Source organism: Sus scrofa, chromosome 13 (genome assembly GCF_054392235.1).
Source record: "Sus scrofa isolate SSC_HxYL_T2T_F1_AM1 chromosome 13, Sscrofa_HxYL_maternal_Yorkshire_Landrace_v2.0, whole genome shotgun sequence".
In the NCBI taxonomy this organism is placed as follows: Eukaryota; Metazoa; Chordata; class Mammalia; order Artiodactyla; family Suidae; genus Sus; species Sus scrofa.
This window is the reverse complement of record NC_139395.1, coordinates 149780350-149804203: the sequence shown is the minus strand read 5'-3', so window position 1 is coordinate 149804203 and position 23854 is coordinate 149780350. Positions and strand designations below refer to the sequence as shown.

General features: G+C 36.2%; 1 protein-coding gene across 10 annotated transcripts in view; it reads right to left on the bottom strand.

Moving 5' to 3' along the window:
• The window catches only part of ZNF148 (zinc finger protein 148), a 125049-nt gene that overhangs the window by 46764 nt on the left and 54431 nt on the right, over positions 1-23854 (bottom strand). The gene's annotated exons all lie outside the window — the stretch shown is intronic.

Below are 23854 nucleotides of genomic sequence, written 5' to 3'. Positions count from 1 at the left end.
GGCAAAAAGACAAATAAAATAAAATAAAATAAAAAATAAAAAGAATGGTACAGTCACCTCCAACAAGGCTTCAGAACAGACATATTACTATCTGTGAAGTGATGTTTACTGAAATACAATGATTTAGACTGGGAGAAATGACAATAGACTAAGCAGCTGTTGAACTGCTCTGCCCTATTTTGCAGGGTCACCAAAATGTAGTTCCAACATTTTTGTCAGCTTATAAATTACAATATATAGCACACAGCAATAAGAGAACTTTTTTTAACAAAAGTGTCAAGCAAGAGCATACAACAGATTCACAAATAAGTTCTGCAATTAGCAGCTATTCACAAACCAAGGAAGAGTCTTTGTACAGTGAAAAAGATTAATACATGCATCTAATGCTTTTAGCTATTTCCACATATATGGAAAGTAATCATATTGGTACCAGCATTCACAAAAACAAGGCACACTTTTAATATTATAAAAGCTGAAAGCAGACTCAAACTTAGAAGTATCAATGGATCAAAGCACTATGAATGCCAACAGGCACACAGTAAGCTAGATTTTTAGAATATTCCAATAGGCTTATCACTCATAAATGGGAATAAAGTAATCTCTACATATAATATAACCACACACTAAAATATACAGTCCAACCAAAGGTGCTCAGAAAAGAAGCTGGCAAATCCACAAACATAAAGAGATGGGTATGAAAATGACAATGCAGCTAGAAAGAATGAGTTGCAAAAAGTTTTGGAATATGAATCTTCTTTGGCCCAAGGAAGACTATGATAACTTATTTTTTAAAAAATGAAAACTTCTTACATTCAGTAAAAGAGACAAAAATTCATCCGTAAGTTGCCTACTCTTTGCTTGAGAACTATCTGTAAAAGAAAATCAAGTTCTCAGTGTTGCTTTTCACCTAAAATAAACCAAAGTATAATTAATCAAAGCAAGCATCTGCAGATGTGGAATATACGAAAAGCCTGGTTAGCTGGATTTTTGAAACATATTCATTAGAACATCAAGAAAATCAACAGGCTGGGATATGTCAGATTTTTAAAAAATAAAAACAAAACCTCTGTTTCTTCCCCATCGCTTCATCTAGTCTTATGTGCAACCTCCTGCTATGCCTGAGGGTCTGAATTTCAAGGCTTTTCTCACTAACAAACCAGAAACACCATCAATTATGTCAGTCACCCTATTCATACTGTCCTTTACAAGATGTGACTTAACCCAGACATTTCTCCACCTGAAACTCTTAAGACCCCTGCTCATCCACTGATCAAAGTTCTCTCCAGGCCCCCCACTTTGAGACTTGGGGAAGACATCACACATAACTCCCACGTCACATCTACTTTCTATAGTCATCTGATTTCTTCCCCAACATCCTTTCAGGAGGTACAACCCATACTTCCTCATCCCTTGCCACTGCCCAAGCTGGTTCTTTCTTGCTAGTTCTTCACTACTCTGAGGCTTTCCTCATTTTTGATCGCTCACTCTCTTTATTCTCCCAATATTAACATAAAGAGGCTTCTCTATATTGAAAGAAATCTTTTACTTGAGTCTATTCACTAGTAACTCACACCCAGAATCTAGAATGACTCTTTTTCAAGACTTATTTCATGCCTGCCCCCAAAATAAACAAACTATCCTACTTTTATATTTAACTATTTCATGTACTTGCATTTTATCTTGGTATCTAAAAGTAAGATATTCTGCTTTGGTATGTCCCATAACAGCTTTCATTAATTTACTCATTCAACAGCTATTAAGTGCCTGTGATTAAATCTAGTAAGTCTAAAATAATATCATGTTAAATCTAGTAAGTCTAAAATAACACAATGAAAGCTTTAAATTTACTGAAATTCTAATAATGTACAGAGCAAAATACTAGATACTGAAGACATATTCTAAATATAAGGTCTCAGAATGTCCCAATGGCCTAGCAGTTAAGGATTTGGTGTTGTCACTGCTGTGGCTTGGGTTGGATTCCTGGCCCAGGAACTTCTGCATGCCACAGGTATGTATACATGCATACATACATAAAATGGTCTATTTTCCAAAGCCCTAAAACGCAGGTGGGAAATTTTAAGCCTTAAAAAAAAAAAAAAAAAAAAAAACCATCAACAAGAAACTAATAAAGTGGCACATATCAGGTTCAACCTAAATGAATGGTACAGGGAATAAATGACAAGAACCAAATGGAGAAATTAATGAGATCTGAAATAACAGCGAAAAGTTTCATGATGAAGCAAGAGACTTCATCAGAGCTGCAGTTTTAACCATTCATACCCCCTATATATCCTCCAAACCTGCTACTCTTCTCAATTATTTTCTTCCAGACTCAATAATGTTAATAAGTGATGTAAAAAATGTAAATTTACCTAAAATAATGTTGCCAGATATAGTGTATGATGAGTATTTCATGTGATTTACAAACCGTGGTCTACTCCCCTCCCAATAAGAAAGTGACTCTATAATTATTCTGGATTCCTCCTTCTCTTCATTCTCAACATCCTACATCCATATCCATTTCATTTCAATAACTTTATCAACCTTGATGCTTTGGGGCATTATCCTACCACAAATAAATTAATAAAAACTGTTTTCTTGTCATTTCCCTAGTGAGGAATTTACAATAGCTCCCTGTTGCCCATGATTATCAATTATACTCTCTCCAGCTCAGTTTTCAAGATTCTACAAGATCTACTTTACAGCAAAGACATAGGTCACTTGGCAGAAGTACCTGTCCTTACTATCTATCCATTTCTGGAGCCATATGTTCCTTTCAATTTTAATTTCACTTTAAGGTATTCTCATTTATCTTCCCACCCTGTTTGAGAAAAAATAAAGTGTCTCTGCGCCTTCCTCTATACTCTGTACTGATTCCATTCCTAACCATCTATAAGGCACTACAGCTTCACTGGCTCTCTAAAATAATCTCCCTTACTTCACCAACTACTCCTTCTCTGCCGAAAAGCACATTTCAATTTACCCTATAAAATAAATTTTCATGGACCAAAGCGTTTCCAATAACTTCCTTCTTATGACTCAACTTTTCAAAATAATCTGCTGTGAGCATACAAAGTAATGGCCCCCAATTTAGAGAAACGGTTACTCTGAGAGTAAAAATAAAAAATAGTGATATAAAAAGGATGTATTTAACGATCACTAGAAGGAAATATTGCCTAGGAAACAAAGTGAATCAAGGTGACCACAGTATAAGTGTCACATGTAAAAAGAAAGATGTAAAACAATTCACTGTACTGCAAATATACTGTCTAAAAAATGTTAGCAAAGTCTGAGAATACTCATGGAATCCAGAAAAAGAGAAATTTAACACGAAGAATGTTTGTGTGTTTATTTCCAGGATGGTTTTGGAAAAAACAAATTAGATATAACCAGTCAATAGGAGGATTTCTAATTCCAAACTCACCAAGCTACAGAATGAGGCAGGGAGGAAAAGCAGCCCATTGATAGACAAGCTTTTGTGTGAATCATGAATGATAATCCTCCCTCTGCCTGACCCATGACTGCATGCAAGATTCTGAAAGGAGCTACATTTGTCAGGATTTCAGAAAGTCCATAACTATCTTTTGATTTTTGAAAAGATTCAAGGACCCATAGTTCACAATAAACATTCTAATCTACTCCTCTATAATATTTCTCATTATAAATTTGCATTTTGGTTGGTATATCAGTATCTTATCGATAACTGTAAGATGAGGTTGAAAAAGTGATCAAGTTATCTTAACCTGAAACAGTGCTGACCACCACCATTCTACCTATTCCACCTAGAAATCCCACTCTTTTAACTTCTATAGCATCATGATTGAAGTTCTTCCAAGTTCCTCATGGAAGTTCTTCTGGATACATCCTTCTATTACATATGCACCTTTATTTTGTAAGATTTTCAGTAAATCTCTAACAAGTAGTTCTCAGTGTGGTCAATGAGATCAAAAATACTTTCATTATAATCCTGCTTTTTTTTTTTTTCATTCTCCTCCTATAGTATATTTGTAGCATTTTCAAGAAGTGAACTAATGTGATATTACCACAGACTAAATGTATTAGCAAATATGAGAATCCAGTTATCTTAAAATAAGCAAGACAACCGTAAAATTGTAAAAAAAATTCTCACAAAAATTTTTACTTTAGAAAATAGGAAAAAAAAAAAAAAAAAAGAAAAAGGAGTTCCCATTGTGGTGCATCCAAATAGGAGGTTGCGAGTTCAATCCCTGGCCTTGTTCAGTGGGTTAAGGATCCGGTGTTACTGTGAGCTGTGGTGTAGGTCGCAGCCTAGGCTCGGATCTAGCATGGCTGTGGCTGTGGTGTAGGCCAGCAGCTGTAGCTCCGATTCGACCCCTAGCCTGGGAACCGCCATATGCTGCAGGTGCGGCCCTAAAAAGCAAATAAAATAAAACAAAAATAAATAAATAAAAATTTTAATTTCTCTTTTTTTGAGAAATCGCTGTTTTTCTAAGTTTCTCAGTTTTAATTTCTAAAATGGTAACTACTGATACACATAGCCAACAGAAGAAAGAGCTGTTTATGAGGCCTCAATATTTTTAAGAGTAAAGGGGTGCCAGGACTAGAAATTCTGATAACCACTGATCTAGATACATCTCAACTATATTTTGCATTCCCTCCCTCTTCTCCATTCAGCCTCCTTCAATACCGATGCCTGGATGTGGCCAAAATAAAGCAATCAGCGTGTGTGCATGTGTGTCAGCAGACACACATATATTTCCCAGCTCTGCAGCTGAAATCACTAAGAAGCAATGACATCCAACAAACTTAGCATTCAAGGCTTAGTCTCTAAATACCATTATCCAAGTAAAAGGAATTGGAACTCCTTGGAGAAATGACTGATTCCAAAGCTGAGCAGAGAAAACTAAAAGATAACCCTCAACATCTTGCGGTACCAGAAGCTAGAGTGCTGGAAAACAGATGAGCATGTCACAAGGACACAAGAGCCTGTCTGAAAGAGCTCCTAAATGGGCAAGGCTCAAATAATGGGAGCAACAAAATAAATGGCAATACTCAATTAAAACATAAAACAAGACAAATGTCCATTCTGATATACACTGAAATATTTTTTTAAATGGGGGGGGACAACTAAAACTAACATAAACAGAGAAGTAATCAGGAAAATATAAGTTCACATTTAGGCAAACACCACATTAATAAATACAGCTGGCAGGATCCGCCAATGGATGCTAAAATCGGTACACAGAAATTTGAGCAAAAATAAGATATTTAACCAAAGTATTTTCTCCAAGATATTCATCAATTACAAAAGAAAAAAACAAGAGGCACTGAACAAAAGATTGAGACTATAATGTCACCAGTAGTAAAACATATCCAAATTGTGTACTCTCTGATATGATGTGCTGAGAAGAATTCAACATCACTTCTGTGGGATTTGTCAAAAAAAAAAGCAAAAGTTCAACCTAATCATGAGAAATACCAGGCAGACTAAGAGACATTCTACAAAATAACTGACTAATATTCTTCAAGTATCAGGTCATAAAAGATAAGGACAGACAGAAAGATAAGGAAATGTAGAAAACTCAAAAAGATTACAACGAAATGCCATGTAGGATACTGAATTGAATCCGGGAATAAAAAAGGGACACTAGAGGAAAAATAAATGAAATTCAATCAAGATCTGTACTAACAGTATTAGTAGTATTTTACCAACATAACTTTCTGGTTTTGATAACTGCATGTAAGTGCTGATACTAGAGAAAGCTGGGTGATAAGCTTATGTGAATTCATTACCATTTCTGCAATTTTTTATAAATCTAAAATTATTTCGGAGTTCCCGTCGTGACATAGTGGTTAACAAATCTGACTAGGAACCCTGAGGTTGCGGGTTCCATCCCTGCCCTTGCTCAGTGGGTTAAGGATCCAGCATTGCCGTGAGCTGTGGTGTAGGCAGGAGGCTACAGCTCCAATTAGACCCCTAGCCTGGGAATCTCCATATGCCACATGTGTGGCCCTAGAAAAGACCAAAAAAAAAAAAAAATTTAAAAACTATTCTGTAATTTTTCTTACTACAAAAATACTTGGGTGGGATGGAAATCCTGTGAAATCAGATTATGATCATTATACAACTACAGATGTGATAAATTCATTTGAGTAATAAAAAAAATGAAAAAAAAAATACTTGGCATCCCAAACTTATCAAACTGTATACATTAAACATATGCAGGGGTTTTTTGCATATCAAGTATACCTCAATAAAGCTGTTTTTAAAAATACTTAGCATTTATGCTGGAGTGGGTATGAAGAAAAGGGAACCCTCCTACATTGTGATGGGAATGTAAATTGGTGCAGCCACTATGGAAAAGTTTGGAAGTTCCTTAAAAAACTAAAAATAGAATTGCCATAAGATCCATCAATTTCACTCCTAAGCGTATATCCAGGAAAAACTATAATTTGAAAAGAAACATGCTCCTTAATGTTCATACCAGCACTATTTACAACAGCCAAGACATGGAAACCACTTAAATGTCCACTGACAGATGAATGGATTATGTGGCACACATATAATGGAATACTACTCAGCCATAAAAGAGAACAAAATAAGGCCATTGGCAGCAACATGGACGCAACTATAGGGTCTCATACTAAGTGAAGTAGGTCAGAAAGAGAAAGACAAATAGTGTATGATATAACTTATATGTGGAATCTAAAATATGGCACAAATGACCCTACCTACAGAAGAGAAAAAGACTCACAAACATAGAGAACAGATTTGTGGTTGGCAAAGGGGCAGGAGGAAAGAGTGGGATGGACTGGGAGTTTGGGGTTAGTAGATGCAAACTATTACATTTAGAATGGATAAGCAATGACCTCCTACTGTATAGTATAGGAAACTATATCCAATCTCTTGGAATAGACCATGATGGAAGATGAGAAAATGAATATATATATATATATATATGCATGTATGTATGTATACATGTATACATGACAGGATCTCTTTGCTGTACAGCAGAGAAATGGGCACAGCATTGTAAATCAACTATCTTATATATATAAAATAAGACAGAAATGAACTAATTCGCACAATAGAAACAGACTCAGATATAGAATACAAACTTACGGTTACCAAAGGGGAAACAGCGTAGGGGAAGGATAAATTAGGAGTTTGGTATTAGCAGATGCAAACTACCAGATACAAAATAAACATCAAGGTCCTACTGTATAGCACAGGAACTATATTCAATAATCCATAATATATCATAATGGAAAAGAAATGTGTGTATATATACCTGAATCCCTTTGCTGCACATTAGAAACACAATACTGTAAATACATGACACTTCAATTTTTTTTAAATTAGCATTTATATGGTCTTCTACAATTTGGTGATTGCTCCTCCTCAACATAGTAACTAAGATGTACCTAACATTTACTATGTGCCAGCCAATGTCCTAGGTGCTAAAAATACAATGGTTGGGGAGGGGGACATACAATCTCTATCCTGCATCATCTATTGCATTTACTCCTACAGTAAGACTATTTTAAAAATAAGAAAAAAAAATAAGAAAAAAAAATTTTATTTTAAGAAGAAAAAAAAATAAGAAAAAAAATAAAAAAAAATAAAAAAATAAGAAAAAAAATAAGAAAAAAAAATAAGAAAAATAAGACCATTTTAAAAATAAGAAAGCTTAAGGTCTAGATAGGTTATGTGTCTAAAATCCCATTAAAAAGGGAAACCAAAATTTAAACCCAAGTCTTCCAAATCCAACAACTGAGATCCTAATTTTTATAATACATGAATTATTTTACCTTTGTGTTACCAATAAGGAAACTAAAATTTCAGGGAGGTATATGTCTTACCAAACCTATTAGATTTCAACATTAGGACTTAACCAAGATTTTATATCTCTTAGTCCAGTGTTATTGCCACTACTAGAACTGCTTTTTACTAAATCTAAATTATTCAAACTTATTTTAAAATGATTTTTACTCAAATATATTTCATTTTTCCTTATATAAACTACAGTTTGGTTGCCACCAGAATATGGAAAGAATTTCTAGTGGTTCTAGAGAAAGAAAATAATTTTTAAAATAAAGTGAAAAAAAAAATAAAGTGAAAAAAAAACGAAGTGGACAAAATGTCAACAATATTCAGATGACACATGAGACGAGTTTTAATTCCATTTCTTCTGATTATTATCAGGTAAACTTGGCTTCTAAAAATAGTATGGGGGGAAAAAAAGCATAGGTTGGGAGTTAAAAGAAACAATCTAATTTAAAAGAGTAACACTAGCAGTGCTAAGATAAACACTAAAACTTAATCATTTGGAACTTTCTTCACCTGTAAATGGAGGGAATATTCCACAGAATTTCTGTGGAGTTAAGAGAGTCTAAACATAAAATATCAACTACAGTAAAGAATAGATTCTTGATGCCATTCATTATCACAATCATTTCCTGATCTGTTAATTAATGGTAGCAGTATATCCAGCTTACACACATCAGAATATCAAACAAGCATATGCACACTGTGATGTATGGAATGACTGGTCAACAGGGACCTGCTGTCGCACAGGGAGCTCTACCCAATATTCTGTGATGATGTATATGGGAAAAGAATCTGAAAAAATATGGATGTGTGTATACGTATAAGTGAAGCACTTGGTTGTAAAGCCGAAACTATCGCAACATTGTAAATCAACTATACTTCAGTAAAACTTTAAACAAATGAAAAATCGAGTATCGAATGAGTTACATAAAAAGAAGCCTGAGGGCTTTGAGTTCTAAACAAATATTTGTGGTTATTAATTATTATTATACAACTGCAAATGTGTAATTGCTTCGAAAAAAGGGTTACCAATTTCTATGAAATATCTCCACTTTGACATCTTATTATCCAAAACTCAATATTGCTAATAATAAATCTTTTTTCCTATCAGAACCTCCTTCTAAATTCCTTGCCATTCCTTTTTTCTACCTTTCAATACGCTATAATATAGCCTAGTCTCCTTTCTAAAGACATCTTTTAATTTTCTTCTCCACTCCCAACCCTAAATCAAGTCCAGTTGCTTTTCTTTTTTCTCAACATCATATACAAGTCTAGAAATTATAGTTCACATTTCTTACTCTAGATCATTTATAAAGAGATACTAAGTTGGGAATCTCATACTAATTACTAGAGAGAGAATAAACTGATCGACATTTGTGGACTATAAATTGGCCAATATATATCAAGAGCCTTAAGAAATCTATACTGAAGAAATAATCTCACATGACAACAATGTCCACATATAACATCACAACATTATTTATGACAGTAAACAAAGGGCGAACAGTCTAATACCCAGTAAGAAATAGATAAATTACAAAACATCTATATGACATACAGTAATCAGAAATCTTACTTTGGAGTAATATTAACGACACAGTGAAATGCTCATGGTTTAGGTTAAATAATAGATATATATATTTAAAATTTTATACAAACACATAACATATGCAGCAAATTTTATACAAACACGCAAATACATACTCAGAAAAACAAACAAAAAAACACTAAAATACTAACAAAATGTTACTGATTATCCTAGAATAGTACGATTACAGCAATTTTTATTCTTTATAGTTCTTACATTTTTATATTCTCTCAACAAGTATGTGTTACTTTGTAATCCCTAATATTAATCAAAGAAAAATCTGTTTGCTATTATCTTAATATACTAATTTATTCAAAAAATTAAAACCTTAAGCCTGCAAAGTGAAACTGAAAAAATTTCTACGGGTAAACAGATATAAAAAGCCATCAAATAAATCTTGATCCCTATCTCATAACATCAGCAAAAATCAATTCCAAATGGATTGTTAATCTAAATGGGAGAGGAAAACCATAAAGCTTCTAGAAGTTAACAAAGGAAAGTATCTTCATGACCTTGGGGTAGGCAAAGAATTTTTGAACAGGATACATGAAATGCCAAAGGAAAAGACTTCTAAATTGAATTTCATAAACACTGACTTCCTTTCATCAAAGGAGTAAAAAGGCAAATCAGAGTGGAAGAGTGGAAAAGATAATTCACACACACACACACACACACACACACACACACACACACCCAACAAAGAAAGAGCTACTACAAATCTGTAAAAGAAACAGCCTAACAGAAAAATAGGCAAAAGATAAAAATGCACCTTACAGAAAAATAATATCCAAATTGTCAGTAAACAGGAAGGCACTCAATTTCATTAGTTATCAGTGAAAAGCAACCTAAAAATCACACTACAATACTACTACTCAACTACCAACATGACTAAAATTAAAGTACTGACAACACCAAATATCAAGGATAGGGAGCAATTTAGTATAAACTGGCAAAATGACTTGGAAAACTTCTGACAGCATCTCCTAAAGCTGAACATATGCACACTCAGCAAATCCAGTCCTAAGTATATAACCAACAAAAATGAGTATGCATATGCACCAAAAGACACATCTAAGAATATTCACAGCAGCACTTTACAGAACAGCCAATATCTTGAAACAATCTAAACGATTATACTAGAATGAATAAATTTTTATCTATTCACACAACTGACAATTACGGAGAAATGAGAATAAAAAACTACTGCATGCTACAACATGGATACAGCTCATAAGCAACGTAAAAGAAATCTGACATGAGAGTATATAATACATGATTCTACTTATACTGAATTCAAGTCAGGTAAAGCTAACTGACCATGATAAAAGTGTTTGGGTAGTGGCTATCTTCAGGAATTGGAGGAGGGTTGTGACTAAGACGGACACAAGAAGGGGAGGGCCTCTGGGACACTAATAACGTTCTACGTCTTAATCTGGGTAGTAGTTACACAAGGATGTTCAGTTCTGAGGAAATTCATCAATTTGTCCATTTTCTGTATGAATGTTGTATTTCAATAAAAAGACATACACTTAGAGAAAAAGCTTTACAAATATATAGATACAAGAAACATGTTTGTATCTACATATACAAGCATGATGCTTTCATAATCATTTCATCCAAACAAATCTAGTAATAACATAAATAACCATCAACAGGAGAGTAGTTAAATAAAGCACATCATTTAATCATTCATTAAAATAAATAAGCAAGCCTTATATGCAATAACGTGGAAATTTCCACATGATGCTGTTAAATGAATAACAGAGATTTCAAAAGCATGCAAAAATAACATCCAATTTATGTTAAACAAAATGTATATTTCCCAAGATAGATATACACAAAACATATTATATAGAATAAGTACACACACATACTCTATATGTTTGTAAATTAAAAATTCCCAGGACACCAGTATTACTAGTTATCTCTTTGGAATCAGAGTAGCCAAGTGCTGGAAACAAGGATCTTTTATTTCTTTGTTCTCTTCTATACTTTTTTTTTTTTTTTTGTCTTTTTAGGGCTACACTCACAACATAAGGAAGCTCCCAGGCTAGGGTTCGAATCGGAGCTATAGCTGCCACAGCAACGCAGGATTCAAGCCATGTCTGCAACCTACACCACAGCTCGCGGCAACGCCAGATCCCTGACCCACTGAGCGAGGCCAGGGATCGAACCCACATCCTCATGGATACTAGGAGGTTTGTTTCATTGAGCCACAACATGAACTCCCTCTTCTGTACTACTTTAATTTTTTACAATGACTATGTAAAACCTTTTATAATACACGTCATCATATAATTATGGAAAAATCAAAGTAGACATCTCCAAGACTGATATAGCTAGACTGACCCTATCATAGCACCGTTCATAATGATTTTCCAGTTGAGCACTATTGATCTAAGTAAGAGCGTAACCCTCATTCAGTACCACTGTCTCACAATTCCAGATCAATTAGACATCAAAGATCAGACACAACCATATGAAAAATGTTAGGCGACTGGCTCTGTTATTAAAGTATCTACAAAGAAATCATCTATTAACAATTTATGTCCACCTAAGGGGAAAAGAAAAACTGAATCAAACAATTTCAAAAGCACTGGAGGATACTAAAAAATAGACCACTCTGGCTTAGCTCCCTAAAACAACATACTAGTAGAGATACTTTTATTAACCTATTTACCAGGTGAGTTGAAATAAATAACAATAAGCAATAATACGACTCTCACCAGGAAAAACTATAAAATAAGACTAGTCCATGTTTCCAGCTCAGATTCCCATCAAATAGGACATTTTCTAACAGCCATATTAGCAAGCAAAATCTTGTTTAAAAAAAAAAAAAAAACTGGCATTCCCGCTGTGGTGCAATGGGATCAGTGGAGTCTTGGGAGCACTAAGCCCCGCACAGTGGGTTAAGGATGGAGCATTGCCACAGTTGTGGTTTAGGTCACAATTGTAGCACGGATTTGATCCCTCGCCTGGGGACGACACATGCTGCAGGGTGGCCAAAAAGGGGAAAAAAAAAAAAAAAAGCAATGTAAATTACCATCTATCCTCTTTAAATGAGCTCGATTAATAAATCTTTTTTTTTTTTAAATATCTGAGGAGTGTGCTGAAAATAAAAAGAATGTGAAGGGGGTGGGGGAAGCATATAGCCCAAACAGAAACCAATGCAGGCACTTCAAAAGACAAGGAGCCAATAGTCAATAAACATAAAACTACTTCTGAATCCTTCAAATGAACTTTAAAAGAAATACAATGGTAATAAGAACTGAATACAACTAATACATGACTTTGTTGAAAAGTACACAATGTAATAGGAATAACAAAATTGGGAATAATCCCAAAAGAGAGGAAGAAACATATCCTATCACTGACTACTTAAGCAAATAAAAAGACCCAAACAGATACGTCACCTTCTAGGATGACTGTGAAAGATCATCTGTTACCAATAAATGTAATCCAGTATAAAATATGTGGCAAAATAGTAAGTATCTTAAAATCACTGACATGGGTAAAACTATTCCTTTTTAAAAAATAAGAAAGGAAAAGTCACTCATCACAAGACAAGTACTCAAATTCCTATGATCAGTATATTAGATTTTCATTGACTGGAGCAAGAGGTATTTGGGGAAATATCTACACAATCCTCTTTTAACAAATGATAAGAGTTAAGGAAATTTTAAAGCTAAAAACAGGGAGTTCCCGCTGTGGCACAGTGGGTTAAAATCCAACTGCAGAGGCTCGGGTTGCTATGGAGGCTCAGGTTTGATCCCTGGGTGACACAGTGTGTTCAAGGATCCGGCACTGCCGCAGCTGCAGCACAGGTTGCAGCTATGGCTCAGATTTAGTCCCTAGCCCAGGAACGTCTATATGCCCCAGGTGCAGCCAATTTAAAATGATAAAAATAAAAGAGAGATCTTAGAGCAATAGCCAAATGCATTTTGACTTTCCTAAGCCACTAAACAAAATAATTATAAATCCAAAATTTATGGTTTTGTTCATGCTGTTTTACACCACAGAAATCCATGACTACAAAAATGCTAAAAATGCTACAGTAAATTTTTTTCAAGAGCTATAAATACCTAAAACACTTCATACTTTATTATATCACTATCTGACTAGAATACAATTTTTCATAGCTCCTAATTTATAAAAAACCCTTTCTTTCAGGTGTAAACCAATAGCTTTCTAGAAAACAACCATGGCATATATCATCATGAATGACAATTTGCTACATTTCGTCAATATAAACATGTCTTTTACTCTTCAACATACCTGATATCAAATTAGAAAAATATATACCATAAAGTTCTCAACTCCTCTTCTATGGGTATAAGAATTAAAAGGGGAGTTCTTGCTGGGCAAGAGGACCGTCGGCATCTGTGCAGCACCAGGATGCAGGTTCAATCCCCAGCCCTGCACAGTGGGTTAAAGTATTCAGCATTGTCACAGCTGCAGCGTTAAGTTGAAACTGTGGCTCAGATCTAATTCCTGGCCCGGGAACTCCACATGGTGCAAGGTGGACCAAAAAAAAAAAAAAAAAAAAAAAAAAAGAAGAAGAAGAATTAAAAGTATAAACCAAATACTTTTCCCCCAAATTTCTGAAATAAATTTAGTTTGTGAGTTAAGCGGCTTTCTAACATAGTACCAACCAGTAAAACTCCCTGAAATGATGAAAATACTTTATCCACCTGTCTAATACATAAGGCACTAAACGTGCATGTGGCTACTGAGCATGTAAAATGGGGCTACTACAACTAAAAACCTGAAATATTAGTTTTAGGTTATTTTCACTCAAATTTTTAACATGTTAGAAAATAAAGTTCTAGTGAGCAAACTACAGACATTCAAAAGTTGACCTGCAGATTGCTGTTGAAAATGAAGAGCCACTGAGTTGAGTTTGGGTGAATGACTTAGATTAAGCAGTCAAGATAAATCCTAAAAACTTGCAGTTATCACAAATGATAAATTCTTACTTCAAATGTCACAAAACAATAGGGAGTTTACAATTCAAGGAAACATAAAACTGGTCCACCAGTTCCCTGGTGGACCTGGCATCCTCACCCCTGTGGTGTGGGTTCAATCCTTGGCCCAGGAACTGCATGCCATGTGCATGGCCAAAAAACAAAAGAAAAACCACAAAATTCAACTTTTTGCTTTGAATTAACAAAAAAAGTTAACATGAAATAGAAGTCTTTGTGACTTCCAAGTGAATGAGAAAATAAAAGTAAAAAAACATTAATATGTTCAAAATCTCTCTTTTTTTGGCTATGCCTGTGGCATATGGAGGCTCTCAGGCCAAGGTCTGAATCTGTACCACAGCAGCGACCTAAGCCCCTGCAGTGACAACACTGGATCCTTAACCCACTGAGCCACACAGGAACTCCCTTCAATCCTATTCTTAAAAGATTTTTACAGAACAATCTAGAAAAGATGAAAGGCCTTGAAAATTAAGTTTTCACACTCTGGGGGACTTGGGATCATACTGTTCTACATCAATGCCCTCTCTTTAACTCAAATATGTATACTCAAGATCCCAAGACCTGCCCTTCACCACTTTGCCTTAGCAGGAATGCATAAGTGACAAGTAAAGGATATCATTCCTCATGTCTATAAAGCAATGTTACACAAATCCTAAATTCTGGCCATCAAGCACACAGTATGAGATGACTTTTCATTGATTCATTCTCAGAATAGACGCAAATTTATCATTATCTATTAGAAGTAACAGGACTCAATTTTGGATTATCCAAAATTTGGAATATAAAGCAGACATTTAAGAAGTACTAGAAGAATAAGAAGTTTAGAAAAGTTCAAAATAGCTGGTAAATGAAAAGAGCAGATAAAAAGCAACATGATCTTGTGCATGGAACTCATAACAAAAAAGCACTGAAGCACATACACCAAAATGTTAGGTGTGATTATATTCAGTGGCAGGAATATGATGGAGTGCCCTGGAGGTATGTACACCAATGTTCACACAAAAATCTACACATGAATGTTCACAGCACCTTTATTTGTAATAGCCAAAACATGGAAACAACTAAAACGTCCCTCAATAAATGAATGTTTAAACTGTGATAAAACCAGACCATGGAATACTACTCTATAAGTAAAGATAAATAAATTTTCTAAAAAAGAACAAAGTATTGATATATACAACAACCCAGATGGTTCTCAAGGGCCTTAGTTAAGTGACTGTTAAGTGAAAAAAGACTATCTCAAAAGATCACATACTGTATGATTCCACTGACAAAACATTCTCAAAATGACAAACTTTTAGAGATGGAAAACAAATTAGAATAACCAGGACTTAGGAATAGTGGGCAGAACAAGAAGAGGTGTGACTATAGAGGGGTAACACCAGGGAGAGCTTTGTTATGACTGATTAGTTCTGTATCCTGATTGTCAGGGCAGTTACACACAACTACATGTATGATAAAGTACACAATAACGGACATGCTGTAGCAAAGTCAACTTCCTGGTTGTGAGATTTCTGTACTATAGTTATATAAAATGTAACCACTGGAGAGAAACTAGGTGAAGGAGACATGAGACCTCTCTCCACTATTTTTGCAACTTGCTATGAATCTATATAATTTCAAAATTAAGTTTAACAAAAAACTGAAAAGGATAAATTTTGTCCCTTCCCCTTCCTGCTCTTCTTTACCTACTTACTCTCCATGAACCATTCTCTCCTAAGGCCTTCCAGAATCTGGAGCAGAACAAAGTGTCAGTTCCCAGAGAGGATGAAGAGGACGCTTTTGCATGGGAGGGCTGCCCAAAGCAAGATGTCAGAGTGTAAGCAGAGTAGGAAGATATCCACATAAATGGGCAGCTCAGAGAGTTAGCTCGTGGCTCAGTGGGTTAAGGATCTAGTATTGCCAGTATTGTCACTGCTGTGGCTCTGGTTACAACTGTGGTGTGGGTTGGATCCCTGATCCAGGAATTTCTGCTGGAAACGCAGCCCAAAAAAAGGGCGGGGGGGGGGGGGTGAAGCTCAACATGAGGTGTCTAGGCCCAAGCAACATAAAGAAGGGTCTATGTTGTGACAGAAGAGCAGCCTGGAGCAAGATGTCAGAACTAATCGCTGTGATGATGTGATCAAGAGCGAATGGGGACCAGCACAGTGTGTACTGAGTTGTCAAAGCACACACCAGGGAAGGAAGTCATCTGTGCAGGAGACAAGGAGTAGTAGCATGCACTGCCATGGAGTATAGGAGCCAGGTAAGGAGGGCATTGGGGGAAGCGGCAGGAGAGTTGAAGGAAAAATGGTTATACATGGGAGCAGAGAAGGGAGGGAAAGGGAGGGCCTGATAAAGTAGGTAAATATATATTTATTACCCTTATCCTTATTATTAATGATAAGAGAAGTCAGATTTCTCACTATTTCAGATTTCTCACTATTTGAGAAAGGAGTCATAAAATATGGAAGGGATAAAACTAAAATGTACTCTGTGGTAACAGACTATAATTGCAGGTATCAGAGTGAACTCATGGCTTTCAGTATTGATAAACAGATAAATAAAGATATAAATGTATATACATATATACGTACAAATGTATATAACTATATACATACATATATTCTCTGGCTTTGTCCACTGACAGTCCTAGGAGCAGCTATACCCCAAGAGTAATAAGTAGCACACTTAGAGGCCAATAGCTTCTAAATACCATTCTCCATTTAAAATGAACTCAGGCTCTTTAAAGGAATGGTTGATTCCAGGGAAGAGGCAGTAAAAATGTAAGATAAAGCTAAAACATCTTGTAACCGGAGGCAAGGAAGTGCTCAAAGATTGAAAGGATATGTCAAAGAACACAGAAGTCAGCTTGAAGTGACTGGCCAAATCTTAAACCAAGCATTAAAATAATCACAGCAGAAGATTTTAACCCAGTGAGTAAAACTCCTAAATCCAAACTGATACAAATAAATAAATGAACAAATTTAAAACTGTGATGAGTAAGATTAATTTTACACTGGTAAAACCCAGTAAACATCACCATAAGTAATTAGTGAAAGCGAAATAGCAACAGAAAGGGACAAATAAAAACCAGGTGTCACCTGTTAGAAAGCAATGGGAAGCGAACACACCATCATTTTTCTGCAATACACTTGCCAAAGATGATAACTTAAATATGATAACAAAATAACTTAAATCTTCCTAAGAGGAAAAAATCAAATAAACCTGAACTGAACAACATTCTACAAAATAAATGTCTGTAATTTTCAACAATGATCAAAAAAAATTTAAATGAGGAACTAACCCAGATTAAAGAAAAATAAAGACGTGACAATTAATGCAACATATATTTCTGAACTGGATCTTTCTGCAAACAAACTTTAACTGCTAGGGAACAAGTATATCAGTAAGGATATAAAGAGGTGAAGAACACAACTACTCAACTTTTTTTTTTTTGTCTTTTGTCTTTTTTGTTGTTGCTATTTCTTGGGCCGCTCCCGGGGCATATGGAGGTTCCCAGGCTAGGGGTCGAATCGGAGCTGTAGCCACCCGCCTACGCCAGAGCCACAGCAACGCAGGATCCGAGCCGCGTCTGCAACCTACACCCACAGCTCACGGCAACGCCGGATCGTTAACCCACTGAGCAAGGGCAGGGACCGAACCCACAACCTCATGGTTCCTAGTCGGATTCGTTAACCACTGCGCCACGACGGGAACTCCCTCAACTACTCAACTTGATCTAACTGACATTTACCAAATAACCCACCAAACAGCCAGACTTAACATTCTTTTCAAGTGAATATAGAACATTCACCAACTAATCAGGTGGTAGGTCTTAAAACAAGTCTCAATAATTTTTTATTCATTTGTCTTTTGCTTTTTAGGGCCACACCTGCAGCATATGGAGGTTCCCAGGCCAGGGGTCGAATTGCAGCTGCAGCTGCCAGCCTACACCACAGCCACTGCAACAAAGGATCCAAGCCATATCTACGACCTATACTATAGCTCTCGGCAACCCCAGATCCTTAACCCACTGAGCAAGGCCAAGGACTGAACCCACATCCTCATGTATCCTAGTCAGGTTCCTTAACCACTGGGCCACGAAGGGAACTCAACAATTTTTTTTTTTTTTTTTTAAGGGCCGCATCCTGGGCTAGGAGTTGAATTGGAGCTGTAGCTGCTGGCTTATACCACAGCAATGCCAGATCTGAGCTGTGTCTCTGACCGACACCTCAGCTCATGGCAACACTGATCCTGTAACCCACTGAGCAAGGCCAGGGATCAAATCTGCATCTTCATGGATAGTAGTCGGGTTATTAACCTGCTAAACCATAATAGGAACTCTTATTTTCTTTTTAATTTCTTTTTTTTGGCCACACCCATGGCATGTCCACCTTCCAGGCCAGGGGTTAAACCCACGCTATAGCAGCAACTCATGCCACTGCAGTAACAACACCAAATCTGCAACCTGCTGCAGCACAAAAGAGCTCCACATCTCCATAAATTTAAAAGGACTGAAATCATACGTGCACATTCCCTGACTATAATGATTAAATATCACTGACAAAAAGATATCTGGAAAACTTCAAAATATTCAGAAATTAAGCAAAACATTTATAATTCATTGTTCCAAAATAAATCACAAAGGAAGAAAAGTTTAGAGATTCAAATGTTTACCAAAAACAAACAAAAAACCCAAAAAAACAAAGAAAGGTCTAAACAATCTACTATAAAAAGCTTAGAAAAGAAGAGCAAATTAGGGTCTTCCTATCATGGCTCAGTGGGTTGAGAACCCGACTAGTATCCATGAGGATTTGGGTTCAATCCCTGGCCTTGCTCAGTGGGTTAAGGATCTGGTGTTGCCATAAGCTGTGGCCTAGCTCAGACATGAATAGGATCCAGCAATGCTGTGGCTATGGCATAGGCTTTCAGCTGCAGCTCCAATTCAACCCCTGCCTGGAAACTTCCACATGCCACAGGTACAGCCCTAAAAAGCAAAAATACATATATAAATAAATAAACTAAGCAGAAAGAAAGAAATAACTGAGAGTAAAGATGAAAGTTAAAATGAACAATAGTGAAAACCAATAAAACCAAAACTCGATTCTTTTTTTAGATTATTTTTTCCATTATAGTTGATTTGCAATGTCCTGTCAATTTCTGCTATACATCAGTGACCCAGTCATACATATACATATACACACACACACACACACACACACACATTGTTTTTTGAACATTATCCTCCATTATAAACTACCACAAGTGACTAGATATAGTTCCCTGTGCTATACAGCAGGATCTCACTCAAAATTTGATTCTTTGAAGAGACCAATAAAACCAATAAATCTCTACCCAGATAAATCAAGAAAAACATAAATTAGCACTCTTAGGAATGAGAAAGAAGAAATTATTACAGATCCTTAGACAATAAAAGAATTGAGGAAATAAAAACAATTTTGTTAAATTAAAAAATGAAGAAATGGGCAAATTTCTCGAAAAACATAATTTATCAAAACTGAATCAAGAAAAAAATTTTTAAGAGTTCCCATCATGGCACAGCAGAAATGAATCCAACTAGAAACTGTGAGGTTGTAGGATTGATCCCTCGCCTCACTCAGTGGGTTAAGGATCTGGCATTGCCATAGCTGTGGTGTAAGTCACAGATAAAGCTCGGATCCTGCATTGCTGTGGCTGTGGCTGGCAACTACAACTCTGATTCGACCCCTAGCCTGGGAACCTCCATATGCCATGGGTGTAGCCCTAAAAAGACGGAAGAAAAAAAATTTTTTTTAGGGAGTTCCCATTGTGGCGCAATGGATTAAGAATCTGACTAGTATCCCTGAGGATGCAGGTTCGATCACTGGCCTTGCTGAGTAGGTTAAGGATCCGGAGTTGCTGTGAACTGTGGTGTAGGTCACAGAGGCAACTCAGATCTGTAGTTGCCATGGCTATAGTGTAGGCTGCAGCTGCAGCTCTGATTCAATCCCACAAAGAAAACTCAGTTACTCAGCCATAAAAAAGAACAAAATAATGCCATCTGCAGCAACATGGATGGAACTAGAGATTCTCATACTAAGTGAAGTAAGTCAGAAAGAGAAAGACAAATACCATATGATTTCACTTATATGTGGACTCTAAAATATGGCAGAAATGAACCTATCCACAGAAAAGAAACAAACTCATGGATATGGCTGCCTGGGGGGAACCCGGGGGGGGAGAGGGAGGGAGTGGGATGGATGGTAAGTTTGGGGTTAGCAGACACAAACTACTGCATTTGGAGTGGATTAGCAATGAGGTCCTACTCTAGATATAGCACAGGGAACTATATCCAATCACTTGTGATGGAACATGATGGGAGATAATATGAGAAAAAGAATGTATACACAGGGAGTTCCCATAGTGGCTCAGTGGTTAGCAAACCCAACTAACATTCACAAGGGTATGGGTTCAATCCCTGGCCTTGCTCAGTGAGTTAATGATCCGGCGATGCTGTGAGCTGTGGTGTAGGTCGCAAACGCAGCTCGGATCTTGCCTTGCTGTGGCCGTGGCATAGGCTGGCAGCTTCAGCTCTGATTCGACCCCTAGCCTGGGAACCACCATATGCCACAATTTCCGCGCTAAAAAGACAAAAGACAAAAGAAAAAAAAAAGTATATGTATGATATGTAAGTACAACTGGGCCACTTTGCTGTGCAGCAGAAATTGATAGAACACTGTAAATCAACTATAATAAAAAAAAATGGACTGAAAAGTGTTGGGAAAATTCATTTATTACTAAATGATACTAGCAATAAATGATACTATGTTTAAAAAAAAAAAAAACTCAGCCCCAAATTAGCTTTATTGGTGAAGTCTATCAAATATGTATAATAGAAATAATACCCATCTTACAGAAACTCTTTCAGAAAATAGAGAAGGAATGAATTCCTATCTCATTTTTAATGAGGCCAACATATCTAAAACAAGACAGCAAGAAAAGAAAACTAATATTCCTCATAAACATACACATAAAAATTCTTTTAAAAATCTGTAAACTGAACCCAGCAACATATAAAAAGGATGACATATCATTACCAAGTATGGTTTATCCCAGGAATGCAAGGTTGGTTTAACATTTGAAAAAGCAATCAATAGGAACTCCTGTCATGACTCAGCAGTTAATGAATCTGACCAGCATCCATGAGGATGCAGGTTCAATCCCTGGCCTTGCTTAGGGATTAAGGATCCAGTGTTGGCATGAGCTGTAGTGTAGGTCATAGATGCAGCTCAGATCCTGTGGCTGTAGCGTAGGCCAGCAGCTATAGCTCTGATTCGAACCATAGCCTGGGAACCTCCGTGTGCCAAGGGTGCAGCCCTAAAAAGCTAAAAAAAAGAAAAGAAATCAATCAATAAATTCACTGCATTAAGAAATCGGGAAGGGGGAATCAAATGATCATTTAATAGACACAGAAAATATTTGAAGAAGTTATACATCCATTTAGTTTTTTAAAAAAATCTCAACAAACTAGACAAAAAATTTTTTCCACCTATGTTGCTGTGGCTCTGGCATAGGCCGGCAGCTACAGCTTCTATTAGACCCCTAGCCTGGGAGCCTCCATATGCCACAGGAGAGGCCCAAGAAATGGCAAAAAGACAAAAAAAAAAAGTATTTTGGAGTTCCCGTCGTGGCGCAGTGGTTAACAAATCCGACTAGGAACCATGAGGTTGCGGGTTCGATCCCTGGCCTTGCTCAGTGGGCCGATGATCCGGCGTTGCCGTGAGCTGTGGTGTAGGTCGCAGACGCAGCTCGGATCCCACGTTGCTGTGGCTGTGGTGTAGGCTGGCAGCTACAGCTCCAATTAGACCCCTAGCCTGGGAACCTCCGTATGCCGTGGGAGTGGCCCTAGAAAAAAGACCAAAAAAAAAAAAAAAAAAATTTCTTCTACCTAATAATAAAAGTCATCTATGAAAAATCTGTAGCTAAAACAATTCTTAATGGTGAAAAACTGAATGCAGAGATCAGAAAGTGAAGATGCCTACTCTTACCACTTCTATTCAACATTGTACTGGAGGCCTAGTCAAAACAATAAAGAAGAAAAAAGAAGTAAAAAACATATAGATTGGAAAGGAAGATGTAAAATGTATGGACAATATGACTGTGAGTAAACCTATTGAATCTATAAAATAACTACTAGAACTAATAAGAACATATAACAAAGCCACAGGCACATGGCCAATATAAAAAGAATCATGTGCATTTCTACATACTAGCATGAACAATTAAACAATGAGATTTTTTTATAACACATTTACAATTACATCTGAAACATGAAATACTTAAGTTACATGTCCAGTAACTACACTGAAAACTACAGAACACTGTTAAAAGAAATTAAAGAAAAGCTAAATGAACACAGCAATATATCATAACTGTGGACTGGAAGACTATTTAGACGTTGATTTTCATCAAGTCAATATATAATCAATGCAATCCTAATTAAAACCCAGCTAGATCATTTTATAGAAACTGAAAGGCTGATTCTACATTTTATATGAAAATACAAACAAATTAGAAAAGTCACAGCAATCTTGCAAAAAGTTAACAAAAATCAAAGGACTTAACTACCTGATCTCAAGATTTTTTATAAAAAAAATCAAGAGTAATACTGATCCAGACACCAGATCAAACAAAATGAAAACAGAACAGAAATAGTTTGACTTCTATAAAAATGTACCAAAAATAAACGAAAAGACTTGTACAAAATGGGAGTTCCCTTTATGGCTCAGTGGCTAACGAACCTGACTAGTATCCATGAGGACGCAGGTTTGACCCCTGGCCTTGCTCAGTTGGTTAAGGATCCGGTGTTGTAGTGAGCTGTGGTATACAGGTTGCAGAAGCAGCTCACATCCCATGCTGCTGTGGCTGTGGTGTAGGCCGGCAAGCCACAGCTCAGATTCAACCCCTTGCCTGGGAACCTCCGTATGTCGCAGATGCAGCCCTAAATGGACAAAAAACTAACAAAACAAAACAAAAAAGACTTGTACAAGAATGTTAATAGCAGCTCTATTCCTAATGATTGAAAATGAGAGATAATAGCCACAAGAGAGGAAATAAAAACAAATTTTAGGGTAATAAAACAACAGAATGTTAATCAATAATGAAAAGGAATAAACTACTTACTGATACACTCAACCAATGTGAAAAACTGCAAAAACACTAAGCTGAGCAAAAGAAGCTGACACAAGAGTTACACAATTCCATTCACATACTCAAGGGACAATACTAATCCATGATGGGGGGAAAAAAAAATTTTGTGGAAGGGACGGACCAAGAAGAAACATAAACTTTCTAGGATGGAAGTATTCCATATCCTGATGCATTATGGGTTATACAATTTTATGTAGTTGTCAAAACTCTGAGCTATAAACTTGGGATATGACAGCATTCTACTTTAAACTTTTTCTCAATTAAAAAAATTTTTTTTCACTCAAAAAATACTGGATTACCTAC